The sequence below is a fragment of the Alligator mississippiensis genome, chromosome 4 (genome assembly GCF_030867095.1).
Source record: "Alligator mississippiensis isolate rAllMis1 chromosome 4, rAllMis1, whole genome shotgun sequence".
NCBI classification, from domain to species: Eukaryota; Metazoa; Chordata; order Crocodylia; family Alligatoridae; genus Alligator; species Alligator mississippiensis.
In genome coordinates this window covers 186,633,470-186,647,476 of record NC_081827.1, presented here as the reverse complement: position 1 = coordinate 186,647,476, position 14,007 = coordinate 186,633,470, and the positions used below count along the sequence as shown (strand labels likewise).

Sequence of the window (14,007 nt, the reverse complement as noted above, 5' to 3'; positions counted from 1 at the left end):
TAGGCAACATAAAGACACACTTCCCTTTAAAAAACAGAGCTGACAATATCAATGTATAGTTGATGCTGTCAGCGATTGCTCACTTTAATGGTCTGCTGAACTGAGACCTGGAAACAGAACGGATCCAAAGTTCACCCCCTTTGAAAAACTGTACCCTAAATTCTTAAAGAATTACACAAATCAATACTATTCCTGCCATCGATCCTCAAAAATGTTATTGTTATAAGCAAATGTTATTTTTGTCAGCAGTATGCAAATCCACAAGTCAGAAATGCTAATTTCTCATGAAAATGGTTATTTTAACTAGAGATCACCAGCAAAAAGCTTCTTGGAAGTTGTTCTAGCAAATTAGGTATGTGGTATCACAAGCCATTTCAAGCATAAAATCTCTGCCCTGCTAGTGAGTGACACGCATTGACTAAAGATGATCTTCAAATCAGTTCATGTTATGGTGGTATTACAAGAAGGGCATTCATCAAGATCCAAGCAACACACACAACTTCCTATTTTAAGAAAGAAAATAAAATCCACATGACCATCAACTGATCTCCCCATCATTTTTGCCTGCTGCAAATGCAGATGAAAACCATATAATCTTATTAGCCCAAGGCAAAGAAAAGAATCATGAAAAAGGAGAGAGAAAAAAAAATAAGAAAAGAAACTAACACTGGATGATATTAAATATTGGAAAGGTCAGCAACCTTTTATATACTTCACTACTAGCTATAGAGATCACAGGAGTAATGGCACTAGATTTTTGGCTAGACTCATAGAAGGATATGCCAGGTCACAGTGGCTGGGGATCTGGCCATTTCAGCTAATAAAAGGAACAAAACTTAGAGGGATAAGCTGTTGTATACATTATATCTCCAAGGGCTGCTCTTTACAAAATAAACCTGACACCTTTGCTCTTTTGGTTGAATATTTTTTTATACAAGAAAATTGTTCTAAAAATCAGATTAAGATCAAATGCTCAAATCACTCAAAGTTAAAGTACCAATGTGTCCTACAAGTGGCTTCAGTGACTTCTCTCTCCTTTATCTTTACATCATTATCTCAGGACAACAGATTCCCAAGGCCATATTCCAGTGGTCTTACTCTACACATGGAACTCAGTGAAGTTAGAGCTCTTAGTTAAGCTGGCAAAATTTCATCACATAGACATGTCAGGTTGGGGTGTGAGAAGATCCATAATGAGGCTAGGGAATCCAGATAGATTGACAGAACAGGGTTTTTCTTAGTTTAGCTTTTGTCATTCAGACTGGTGGCATAGCTAAACTGGCAGAAAAATACCCCTTCTGCTACCATTTACACTGTGGGGGGTCTGCTAGCACAGCTATAGCAGCAACTCCATAATGTAAACAAGTCCAGAGCAAGGTGCAAGGTGGAAGTAAGGATACTAGATTGTGTCCTAATGTGTTTTAGTTCACACTGTAGTGCAATACAAGTCTATGACTAACCAATTCACAAAGCTAACATGCAATAATATTCCAGTGTCTCAAGAAACAAACAGGCTTCTCAGCTTATGTTGACGGCTTGATATTCAGGAGAAAGACCCTATGCTGCACACAAAGATGTGCTTATATTGCACACAGATTCCCACAGAAATCAGGAACTTGTACATGTGTGTGGCCAGTTGGCCATAATGAACTGCTTGTCAATGCAGCTATTCAACAAGTATGCTCAGCTGCTGGACCTGTAGGTACAAAACAAGTGCCACTGGGACTGGTTAAAATGAGCTGCTTTTACCATAGGTGCTGTCTTTTATTTTTGCTGAGAGAACAGGCCCCCACATACTCTGCACCTATGGCTCTAACCACCATACTCCCAGCAAAGTTAATGTAGCGCAGTGGTGATTTCAGTCCTCTGTGCTAGGATAGCACAGCAGTTCTCCTAAGCAGCCTCACATGTGGTTAAGTAGAGTGAAGGCTCCAACAGGCCTATACTGAAGGATGAAAAACTAGGAGAATAAGGAGGTACTGCTGATCAAAATCGGGGACAGAAGGCAAAGTTTGTTTTCAGATCTGGAGAGTAGCAGTGTCTCTCTCTTCCAACACTTTACTAAGTAAGAGTTTAAGGCGGGGTGTATATTCAGTCTGCAAGTCTGATCAACAAAGCCAGGTGAAAATGATTTTGGCAAATAGTAAAGTTGCTGAAAGACATGGTTCTGAGAGCCAAACTGTAATAGGCAACTGTAGATCCTTCTGGAGCATGATGTACATGTGAGAGGTCCCCAGGACCTTTGACACGTATGCCTAGGCAGGAACATAAAAGAGTGGCGGCTGCCCAGATCTTCCATCCCTATTTAGACAACTAAGACAGAATCCAAAAGTCAGACCAAGGACAGATATTTGGTGCCTTGATGGCTGTAGTTATATACATGCCTGGTAATCAAACCTGGGTCTCCCACATGGCAGATAAGGAGTCTACAAGCCTAACTGACACTATTGAAAATTCAGGTTTGGTGAATAGCTGAAGTGAAAAAGAATAAAACCCTTATTTCCATTTCTTTAGGGATAAATAACTCAAAAAATAAATATTTCATTTTGACTAAATGAGGCATTTAGGATCAACTCACCCACCCTGGCAATCTTCAAAAAGCATTTGATGCCCTTCTTGCTGGGGTCATCTGACCCCAGCAGTCTTTCCTGCCCAAGTGCAGGGGGGGGCTGGGCCCGATGATCTGTAAGGTCCCTGCCATCCCCTAACAATTATGAAACAATGAAACTTAAAGTACAGCCAATATTTTTGGCTTGGCCATTGAACCAAAGGCTCCACTATCCTCAAACTGCCAGTCCTCAAAACTTTTGTCCTTCTTGAAAATCAGGTACCAATATTATTTAAAGCTTTAGATTGTCCATGTGAATGAAGTAACCAGTCTTTTAGATATAATCACCCAGATCAGCTCATTCAAGTCAAATGTGATTCTACTGATGTCAATCTCTACACATCTCTCACACCTTATGCCCTCAGTGGACAATTCCCAAGCTGTAGCTGGATGGGTGGCTTTGAAACCTGAATCTGAAAGCCAAATCTGCAGCTCATGCCCAAGCAAAGCAGACACAAAGGACTACATTCACTACAGCAATGGTTCTCAACCTTTTTTGTACCAGGACCCATTTGTAAAAACGGATGGTCAGTCCTGACCCAGTAAATAGCTTAAGTAGAAAAGAGCCCTCTGGCCCTGTGCGTGCCCCTCACTCCCAACCCACTGCCCCCTGCCCCCAGACTGCCAGTGTGTGGGGTAGGGGGTTGGTGTGTGGAAGGGGGGGGGAGGGGGGGAGACACACACGGGGTGGGGGGGGGGGGGACCAGGAGCCTTTTGCAGGCTAGAACTCTTCCAGCTTGCAAGGGAAAAGCCACGGTTTCCCACGTTTTTCTCCTTTAAAGGAGAATCCATTTTTAAGGTGCATTGATCCATTTTTAAGTTTGTTCATGATGCTTTCATATATTCTTGTGACCCATGGGTTGAAAAACAGTGCATTATAGCATGGAAAGCTACTATCTCCAAACAAGGCCCGCAGAAAGCTCACACTGCTTGGCCCTGAGGGAGCCTCCACTGATGTCAAAGGACAATTCACTAGTTCTTTTCTCTACCTCCCCCTCTGGAACAGTGTCAGAGTCATGGGATGTTTCAGGTCTGTAATCACATGTCCCCCCATTTTGCTTGCTGGCAGGTTTTAAAAGAGCCTGTATTATTGGTACTTCTCAGTCCTTCAGCAGAGGTATGCAACACAGGTTCTAACTGGAATTTCTCTGTTATGCAGCAGGCACTCTCACAATTCTCTCCTTTATTTAATGGTTAAACCTCATTTTGGAGACAGTTTAAGAAGACCAGAACAAACCTTGTAACAAGTAATGCATCACTTCAGGAACAGTAAGGAATAGTGAAATACTACTACATTGTTCTTTGATCACTGACCAAAGCAAACATCTCAGACATTAATTACAGACACAAATTTATAAGCACTGAAAATTAAAAAATTAAGTTTTATCTGCAGTTTTTATTGGAAACTGACAAGCATTTAACACTAATAGTGCAAGCCATATTTTGTAAAGGGGTATATTCCCTAATCTGAGAGCAGCATGCGAGACAGATATGGAGCATTAGGCTGGATAGCAGCATAACAGAGTCTAGTTTATAAATTACTCGATTAGTTTATGCTTCCCTCCTTTAAGTGTCCATGACTTTATAAAGACACTTCCCAGTGGACTACACTATGGATTGGCTGCTAGCCTTGAATCAGGGTGGTATCTCAGTCAGTGCTGGGCCAAAATAAGATTGACAGCTATGATACCTTTTTGTTTCTTAGGGAAGGAGACTGTGCTGGCCCTGAATCCAATGCTGCCCCCAGGCAGTTTCTCTATGGCTAAAAACAGACTCAGGCATATCCTTGGTCAACTGTTCTGGGCTTGAATGGCAATTAACTGAAATTAGCCCCAATTGTGTGTGTGTGTGGGGGGGGGGGGTAAGGCATCATCTTGATACTTCACAGGTACTTAGGGTGGAACAATATCAATGAGTTTGTACCTCTGTAGGATCCCAGAATTAAAGTCTTTGTCCTGAAAGAAATCCTACATCTGTTTTATGCCAAAGTCACAATGTGCTAGGGTTGGATGAACTCAAGGTTCCAGGTACTTCCTGCCCTTTGGAGGCTGCTCACTCCCCACCATATCATAGCCTGCACTGGAGTGACTGCACATGGGGGCATCTTACAGCTCCTTATTATCATGTCTGGTCACGTAGGACAAGCCATAACCTGGCTCCAAGATAAAGACTGTTATTTACCTGTTCCATAATCAACTCAGTTCTCTGAAGCCAAAAGTAAATAGCAACTGGTCCAAGTTATAGGAAAAAATAGGGTGACCATAAGGAAATCTGGGACATCCAAGACACTGCCCTCCACTTCTCTCTCCCTGGTTCAAGTCAGCAGTGCTGCTGCAGGTAGAGGCAGGCACATAGGGGCACAAGGCACAGTCCAGCAGGAAGGCAGAGCAGCAAGGTACACCATACCACTGTGCCTCCCCATGAGACTGCACCCCATGCCCCTGTGATTCCAGAACTTCTTTTTTCATTTTCACAGCTTGGCCAGGACCAGCCTAGAAAATCTGGGACTCTCCTAGTCAAAGTGGGATGTACGGTCACCCTAGCTAAAAGCCCAGGAACATTTTGGCTAATTGATGTCTGAGACATTACAGCATGCATGTCAAATTTACAGAGTTTGGGTTTTACCACAATGAGCAAGATTTCAATCCTCCCTCTTATTTTTGGTTTGTCTTAAACAAGGAGCAGATTATGTCATTCTTATTCATTCTAACTAGTACTTTACTGTGCAAGTAAGTCCCACTGTCAGAAATACTTGAGAGGTAAAATGCTAGTCAATGCAAAAAAGTAGAGGGAAAAGGAATTTGGCTTAACAAGAGGACAAAGATTTTTTTTCCTTTAAAAAAAGAAAAATAAGCACCTACTAGATCATGCCCAAGAAAGGATAAGGGGTGTTTATAAGTCTTTTAATGTTGTAAAAACAGTCTGGTGCTAGACAATGCTGTATCTAGTGTGTGTGGGCAGATATTAAAAACTTGGTAGAAGCAGCTACACAGAACTGCTAAAAAAAAAAAATTAAATAAAGTTACAAAAGTAAACAGTAGGTAAAAACACACATAAGCTGGGGTAGATTCAAGGGTGGGGAGGAGGGCACTGGCAGTTGCACTTCCCTTCCCTGGCATTGACTCCAGTTCCATGCAGCAGACTCCTGGGTCTCCTGCAGAGTTGGTGGCTGAAGCCCTGGACAGGTGGGGAATACCCGGGAGAAGGGACCAAGTAGAGAGCTGGTAAGGAAAGCCCCAGGACCACCTGCATGCCACTCCAGCTAGGGACTGCTGGGAGCAGCTGCATGGGTTGCCTAGCTCAGAGGTAACAAGTGGGTCCCTGATCCATCCCCTCCCTTGGGCTTCTCCTGCTAGCCTGGGGGCTCTATCTGTGGGGAACAGCTACTCAGGGTGCCAGGCTGAACTGGCAGTGGTGGTCAGTCTCCCCTTCCAGTGCCTACTCCTGGCCAGTGGGGGATACCTAAAGGGAATGGACAGGGAGCAGGCACTGAAAGGGGGAACCCACCCACCACTGATGCTGTCCCTGGTTGAACCTGGCACCCCACACAGCTGTTCATTGCAGCCCTCAGCTGGAGCAGGGCAGGAGCAGCTCTAGGCCTTCCCTGACCCAAGTCTGCTGGAGACAGCAATAGTTGTGGGTGTCTCACTCCTCTTTCTACATCAAGAAGCAAGCCCTGGTGGAGTGGAGAGGGAGAAGGAAGAATAGGAGAGAAGGTGTCACTGAGTGCCAGAGGAGAGGGAGTACCCAGAGTGGGGTGGGGGGAAGTTATACATGCTTCAGGCACATAAAAGGTCCCCTGAAGGTGCTGCCATGGCATAATCTGCCCATGGGAGACTGAGGAGGGAGAAGGTGGCTGCAGCCTTCCTGTGGCACCAGACTCATCACTTGCACTCCTTTTTTTTAAATTCCAGATTCACGCATGCACCCAATCTCCTTTTCCATCTTGTGCAAGTCCAAGGATTCCACACGCATAAGTATTTTCTATGACTAAACAGCTAACTAAAGGATGGGAATGACGGTGGGGTTTCAGCTGACATAAGGGAACGATGAACGAATGTCAAGTACATTTCAGAAGACCTGGTCTGAGTGCCATCGCATGCTTCAAAATTCAGGACCAGACAAACTTTATTACCAGTCTTAACAATGGCTCAATAAAATAGAGTTACAACAGAAATTTATTTGGCCCTACAGATCTTGGTTATGGAATACTATTGGGCTTGCGTCTAGAATAAAAGCATTTCAAAGGAACATAGAAGAGATCTATTATTACATTATTTGGCCTATGAAGAATCTTGGGAACTGAATTTCCTACTGTAATGAAGCCACCATTATTTTTACCATGGCAAAGAGAAGGATATTCATGACAGTTGCTGCTTGCTCTTTCTTCTAGCCATTTCAGCAAATGATACATCCTTGTTACAAGTCAGTCATTTGAGTACTTCCTGCCAACTATGTGAACAAGTCAATGTAAAACCTCTGGGCACAAGTCTTGCTCCCAGCATAACATGACCATACTCTAGAGCAACCTACAGGGGTTGAGCTTAGAAGGAAACTTTTGCTCATGTATCTTGGGCTTCACCTGGCAGCAAGATGACTTAAGGATTTGATTTTCAACACAGTAGTAAATCATTAAGGCCCTGATTTGGCAAAACCCCAAAGCAAATCCCTGGTTTAAGCACAATAACTGGCCCCACAATGAGATTGCTTGTTAAGCATCTACTTCTGTGCTCTGATGAATCAGAATATAGGACCTGCTACATTTAAAGCTTACCCAAATGGGAGATTATCAGGCAGATCTTTGGTTGGTGCAAAACCATCAATGGGATTCCAACAATCTACATTAGCCTCAGATCTGGCCCCAGGTCTGCACAGAAAACAAGATTAGGCAAACCTATAGGTGTATGTGCTTTCCAGAAGATAAAGTGTATACAGACTGGGTGTACAAGTATCTTAGGCTATATACAGACAGTCAAAAAGCCCAAGGTTAAATTGATTCAATCTTTGCAGCTTGGTCTAAGCTACCCAGATTTAAATGATAAGCATTCCCTTTTGATTCTGGAAATGCAGCCACGTGCTTGCAATGGCCCAGGCCAAAAGCTGGGTGGGTGGGTGGGTGGTGCATGCTAGAGAATACCTTACCTTCCTGCTCAGCTAGTGTAAACAGCTTTGGCCAAGGCTAGCCCACCCTACCTGCAAATAATCCTAGGGGGAAGCTGGGGGACTGTGAGATAATTTGAAACTGGAGCAGATCTGGGATAGAAGTTCAATAAACTGATTTAACCTAGATCTGTTAAGTCTGATACTACATCCATCCAGATTTATCTTAAACCGGTTTTGGCCATTTTGAAAGCAGTTTATATGCACTGAACTTCCGTTGTATTACAGATTTAAACTGGTTACTGATCACTTCTACTGGTTTATGTGTAATTTCTATCCCTAGCCTAAGTGCCTACTTTAGAAAGACTTGCAGAGCCTATGCATGATTACTGGGAGGCAAGGCTGGCTACACTTTCCATTTCGAAACTGAAATTCTGCTTCAGGGTTTTTGGGAAAAAAGCAACTTTTTCCATGAAAGAAACAAACAAAAATGTTCTCCCTCCCCTCAAAAATGAAAGCCTGGTTTCCAGCACATTCCAGTCAGAACTATCAATACATATTTATTGGATTTGCTCTTATGCCAGTGATACCAGTATAGGCCAGTGATACTTCCTCAAGAAATGAAAAAACAAGGAAAGTACTTTTTTCCTTTAAAAAAATTGGACCTTCTCTAGCTTTCATTAAAAAACAAAGAAAACCCCACAACTAAATCATACATTATCTATACATCTTTGTACTACCAAGGGCCCAAATGTGGTACAGGAACATATTTTCTATCTTCAAATAACACTGACAAAGACAATACAAGGTAATTGCCTTGGTTATTCAACATTCAATGGGAACAAATGTTCATCCTATTATTACATCCACCCTCTACTGGAAAAAGAAGGGGGCACTAAAAGCCCTTGTACCCCATGCTTGAAAGGTTACAGTGGAACACCAGAAGACTGTTCTCCTTTAAATCTGCCCTTTTTCACAGGTCATGGAAGTGTTATTATTCAGGTTCTTGGGCATTCAGATATTTGTTGCTCAAATTCACTATCCAGACATCCAGTTGTTGCTAGTGTTTTACTTAGAGATAGGCTTGAATCAAGTTCCAAGATGTAAACACTCCCACACTTTCCGATCCCAGTTCAAACATTGAATTTGGATTTGAACACAGCACTCAGGTTGAGATGCCTGCCATAACAAAAGCTACCAGGTTGGTTTCTGGAAATCCACTCCACTGGGAAGCTAGGTAGGCAGTGCAAGAGACCTTGTAAGAAGGGAATTAAGCCTTTCCTCTTTTGTGACCTTGGGAAAGCTACCCTTTTTGCATTTGTTTTCCCATTTATACTCGCCTGCCTCACAGGGATGCTGGTAGGATGAAAAACTTACAGACTACAAGGTGCTCATTAAGTTGCGTAACAGGTTATACAAGTACCTTAAATAGAAAAGTGCCTGCCTGAAACATCATAATTGTATTCAATGTAAAATTATTTACAACTGAAAAGAAAGGTCTTAAGATAATGCTACAGAGGCATGATGCTCAAAAATGAAACTAGAAGGAAAATGAATAAAAGCAAAAATAAAAAGATGAAACTGTAGCTCCCAGCCCCATGTCTGGAATGACTGCAGCAAAGTCTCCAGTGATTAATAAGAATGGACAAATTTTATGCAAACACATTACAATTAAAATATATATCACTTTGAATACCTAGGATCCTAACTGTAGAAATATTCTCTATTAAAAAATAGAAGCCAAAAGTGTGCTTAATATTAAACATATCAAAACAGGAGTGTCCAACCCTCAGTCCATGGGCCATGCCTGGCCTCTGGTGTGTCACCCTGCCCTTGGAGCTCCCCATGGGTCTAAAACTTGGGTGGCACGGTAGGGGTGGCAGCATTAATTGCCAATTTCCTGCTGCCAAATTTCTGCACCTGTGGGGCTGGATTGTGTGGACCTGCACACCACACTGGGCATCAGAGGCCCGATCCTGGCGTAGGGCCCCATCCCAGTGTACAGGGCCATCTAAGGCCACGTGGGGCCTGATTTTGTCGCACTGACTAGCGACTGCTACTCTTCTGGCCGGTTTCAAAAATATTCTTTATTCCAATATTCTTTTGGAAAAAACAAGGAACCTCAGAAGTACAAGATATTTTGGTCTGAAATTCTTAAGGTTACTACAAGTCTCAAGTGTATTTCCTTCTGAAACCACTTATTTTAGTCACCGAATTACAAAAAATGTGATGTCCTTTTAGCTTTACCAGTGAAAATTATTTGCTTTAGAAAGAATCACGAAGGAGAATCTGCAGAAAGAGTTATCAACAGTTAAAGGAAGGAATTCTTCAGAATATTAAACTTCCTGCTTAACTAACTTATTTTCCTTTCTCTCGTTTCTTCCTCTACCCCTGCCCCCCCACCATAGCCCTCATTTTTGTCTTTGGTGAACCACATTTCATATTTGGACTTTGAAGAATATGAGATATTTTGGTTACTATCTTTTGTTTCTAGCCTCCGATTACATTAAGGAAATGGACACAGAGGCGATAATATTTTGGTGCATCAGCTGGTTGCATGCAATTCACACACTAATCTTTAACATGCACTAATTCACTTACGTACTCAAGCCTTCAGAAACATTCATGTGCATTAACATTAAAATCATACAAAATTGAGACCGAGGGACTTATTTTCAAGTGCTCTGAGGTTCTATTAAATTTCACGTTGGGAATTTGGCAATTGTGGAAATAAAACGTCCTTCTGGAACTACCCTCTCATACAATAAGGGGGAGCAACCAAAGTAAACCTTAACATTGTTTAGTTTCATAGTTGTTAGGGGCTTACAGATCATTGGGTCCAGCCCCCCTGCAGATGTGAAAACAAACTATTTTTCAATGATATCTTCCACTAAGGAAAAGAATCAACATTTACCAGGCCTGATTATTAATATAATTAAATTACATACATACACATTCTTTGCCATTTATAGTATTTTAGCCTTATAAGACTGCAGTGTTGTATATTATTAAACTAGACCATGACAGTTTTCTCAGATGGCAACAGCTGAACACAGTAAGGGCTTGTCTGTTTACACGTGAAAACTATTCCAAAAGGCAGCAGAGGATGAATTTAAATTGGTATACCCATTCTGGAACAACTCCATGCATAACTATCCTTGATCTGGAATAAAACTGCTTGATTTAGCTTTCTCTACTTAATCTACTTTCAAAGCAGATTGAAGTAACTTGAAAAAGAGCTGTTGTTCTGGAATAGGCATCCACACAGACAGCTATAAAAGAATAGATTTTCCTGAATAACTCTGTGCCAAGACAAGCCCTACATTTCTTAAATTCAGACATATCTGACAATCTCTGGTCTCAGATCAAGCAGTATTTATTATTGTACAGTGTACTCCATTTAAGTGGATAGCCTTTTTTTCAGTCCTAAGGCCATGTGTGTACCCAGAGCCTGCATGTATCTGAATTTAACATAAACAATGCTAATATCGCAGCACTGACAGAGCAGTCTCAAAACTGATTAGTTCCTCTTGTTTTACCAAGGTTTCTAATATTTGGTGCAGGAGTATGTATAATAGCACCTTTTTGACAGCTGTTTCCCCTTCTCTGAGGTCAAGTGAATTATGCACTTGTCATGTAGGCGTAGAAGTGAAGTACACTGGTTGATGTAGCATAGAAGAAGAAAAACAAAACATTTTTATGGCAATTACACAAATACTTTGTCCTGACTGTAATCCAGATCCTTTTGAACAACATATCCCATTGGACTTTTGTGAGATTAACCATTCCTTTTCCTAATGACCCCAAACATCCTTTCCCTGAAATTGGGGTGTATGAGAGAGAGAGAAAGAGAGAGAGACTGCAAGATCAGGACCTCAGAGCCTGGGGCATGCCACCCTAATGAAGAGAAATAAAAATCCAGCTGTATTATGCTCCAGACAGGACATGGAACAACATAAATTGGGCAACTGTCAGCTTTGGGGAGTCACATTATTTGTTCCACAGCTGCAGTAACCTTAAATATAATATTCCACCTTCACCCTCAACTTGCTCAGAGAAAGAAGATCTCCAGGAAGTTTTGTGTACTACATCCCAGCCCAGGGGATGGGTTTTCTGGGAAGTTTGGGGAAAACGACCGTTTGAAAAAACAGTATTTTGAAAAATTCAACCAAGATTATACCTTTGGGATTCATCATTTCTTTCAAGATGGCAGAGTCTGAAAACCCTACATTTTCTGTATTTCAGTAAACCTTGCTGAAGAAGACCCTAAGTTCTGGAGGGTTAGTACCAGGGGGCCTAAATATGCCAAAAGTTTTAAAACTGTATGGAAGTCAGAGTACAGCATCTTCTGGATCATTTTGGGGGTAGAAGGGAGGGAGAGTAACTTCAATGATTGGAAAGAAGAATATGGTTAGAGTAAGTAGTTGTATCATTTAACAGTTCATTTAAGACATTTGAGGTAAAATAATTATGACATTTACATAGAAGACATTGTCAGGATATAAAGCAGATGAATACAACTGAAGGGTTTACTTTTTGCCAAAACTTCCGCTGCCCCGCCAAGAGGTTCTTAATCTCACTTGCACTTAACCAGACAGAAGGGCAAGGAAAGTGCCTAGTCTTTGACCTGTGTCCTCAACTCCTACTGAAGTCAGAAGAATTTTAAAGGCACTTAGCAGCTTCCAAGACCAGATCTGAATTACACAAATCACCTGTGGCTGGTACCTGGATAAACCCAGACCAATTTTGGTCTTGGAAAACTCAACTTCCCAGTTCATGCCACAACTACTTTTCACTGGGAATTAGACCACTCTGTGATATTGAGAATCTTTTTTTTTGTTTTAAAGCCAACTCCTGAACTGGCAGTCACAGTGAGCATTCAACTGAGGACATTTTCCGTACCACTGGGAGTGGATTAGATAATTGATTTGTGTTAACAGTAAGAGGAGGTGGCAGGCAGGTCTGTTTATAGGGTGTTGCAGATTAACTCCTAGTCCACATACACCTCAAAGACAATACTGCCAGAGCGATGTTGTAGCTGTAATGGCCCAGAAATTATACCAGAGCATTTTGCCCTAAGAAATCCTTGCCTCTGGAAGACAATAGGAATTTGCAGGGATACAGGTTCTAGCCATGTTGGTCTACAGGCAAAAACATGCAGAACTTTTGGCAGAGGTGATATCTTTTATTAGACCAACAAAATAGTTGCAATGTTTTTGTCTTTTTTTGCCCAAAAGCTTGTAAATGAAGTTTTGGGGGTTTTTTTGCAACTTAGTTGGTTTAATAAAAGGCATCGCCTCTGCCAAAAGTTCTGCGTAGGAATCTGCATCCAGAAGTAGGCAGGATGCTATTTGGAAAAGCAGTCTCCCTAAAGCACATCCACCTCCACTTTCTTTAACACCGGAGCGAAAAGGAAGTTACCTGCCCTGCCTTCAGCTCAACCTACAAGGAAACTACTCTCTAGGGAAGCAAAGCAATTCAGCATGAAAAGGAGCTGGCTAGCTGTTTCCTTCTTCTGACCGGTCAGGGGCTGAAAGGCACCCCCAGGCACAGGTGGGAGGTGGATTACCTAACCCTCTTCCTCCCAGCATGTTGGCAAGTTGGGGCCTCGCGCTGGCAGAGCAGCCCCGGGTCCGCGCAGGCACTGCCCCGCCTGGGGTCATCCGCAGCGCACTTCTCCCCGGCCCTGGGGTCCGCCCACTCACCCCCCCCCCCGGCATCCCTGCAGGCTCTCGTCTTACCTGTGCTGCTTGCCACCTCGCCCGTCCGATCAGTAGCAAAGCCGATCACATCGGCTCCGATGGGCGCAGGGGCTCCCCCGCTGAGCTCCAAGTGGCGGGCGGCTCCGGGCTGCGGGCACGGGGCGGCCCCTCCGCCCTCCCCTCGGCACGAGCGCCCGGGACTGAGGCTGCGACGTGGAGCGGGTGATCCGCCAGGCTGGGTGAAATTCAGTCCCAGGAGGGAGGTCTCAAACCTGTGTTGGTCACATGCTGCCAGTGCCCCGGGCAGATCCGAGCCTGTGCGCAGCGATCACGTGGCTCCTTAGTGCAGGTCTCCCGTGGAGGCGACTGCAGAGCAAGGAGCAGTCGGCAGCCCTGAGCCGCAGGACCCCGGGGCTCCTGTTCCCCGTGGCGGTGCCAGGGGGATACAGAGGGGATGAGAGGGAAACGTTGTCCTCGGGGGAGACTCGCAGGAAATATTTGGGCAATGCAACCCTGGGGTACATCTACTGAAGCCAGTGGTGTTAAAAGGAGTTTGCTCCAGGCTTTTCAAACCCCACAAGCTTCCTCCCGCAGAGT

General features: G+C 43.2%; 1 protein-coding gene across 7 annotated transcripts in view; it reads right to left on the bottom strand.

Moving 5' to 3' along the window:
- The window catches only part of MLPH (melanophilin), an 84,694-nt gene extending 70,952 nt beyond the window's left edge, over positions 1 to 13,742 (bottom strand). For 2 of the 7 annotated variants that reach the window (XM_019492214.2, XM_059727180.1), the window contains exon 1: positions 13,450 to 13,731. The gene's annotated coding sequence lies outside the window, so the exon portion shown is untranslated. Of the gene's footprint in view, positions 1 to 13,449 lie in introns of all 7 variants that reach the window. The other 5 variants (XM_006274380.4, XM_019492215.2, XM_019492212.2 and 2 more) reach the window with 4 other exon arrangements.
- Positions 13,743 to 14,007: the final 265 nt, after the last annotated feature.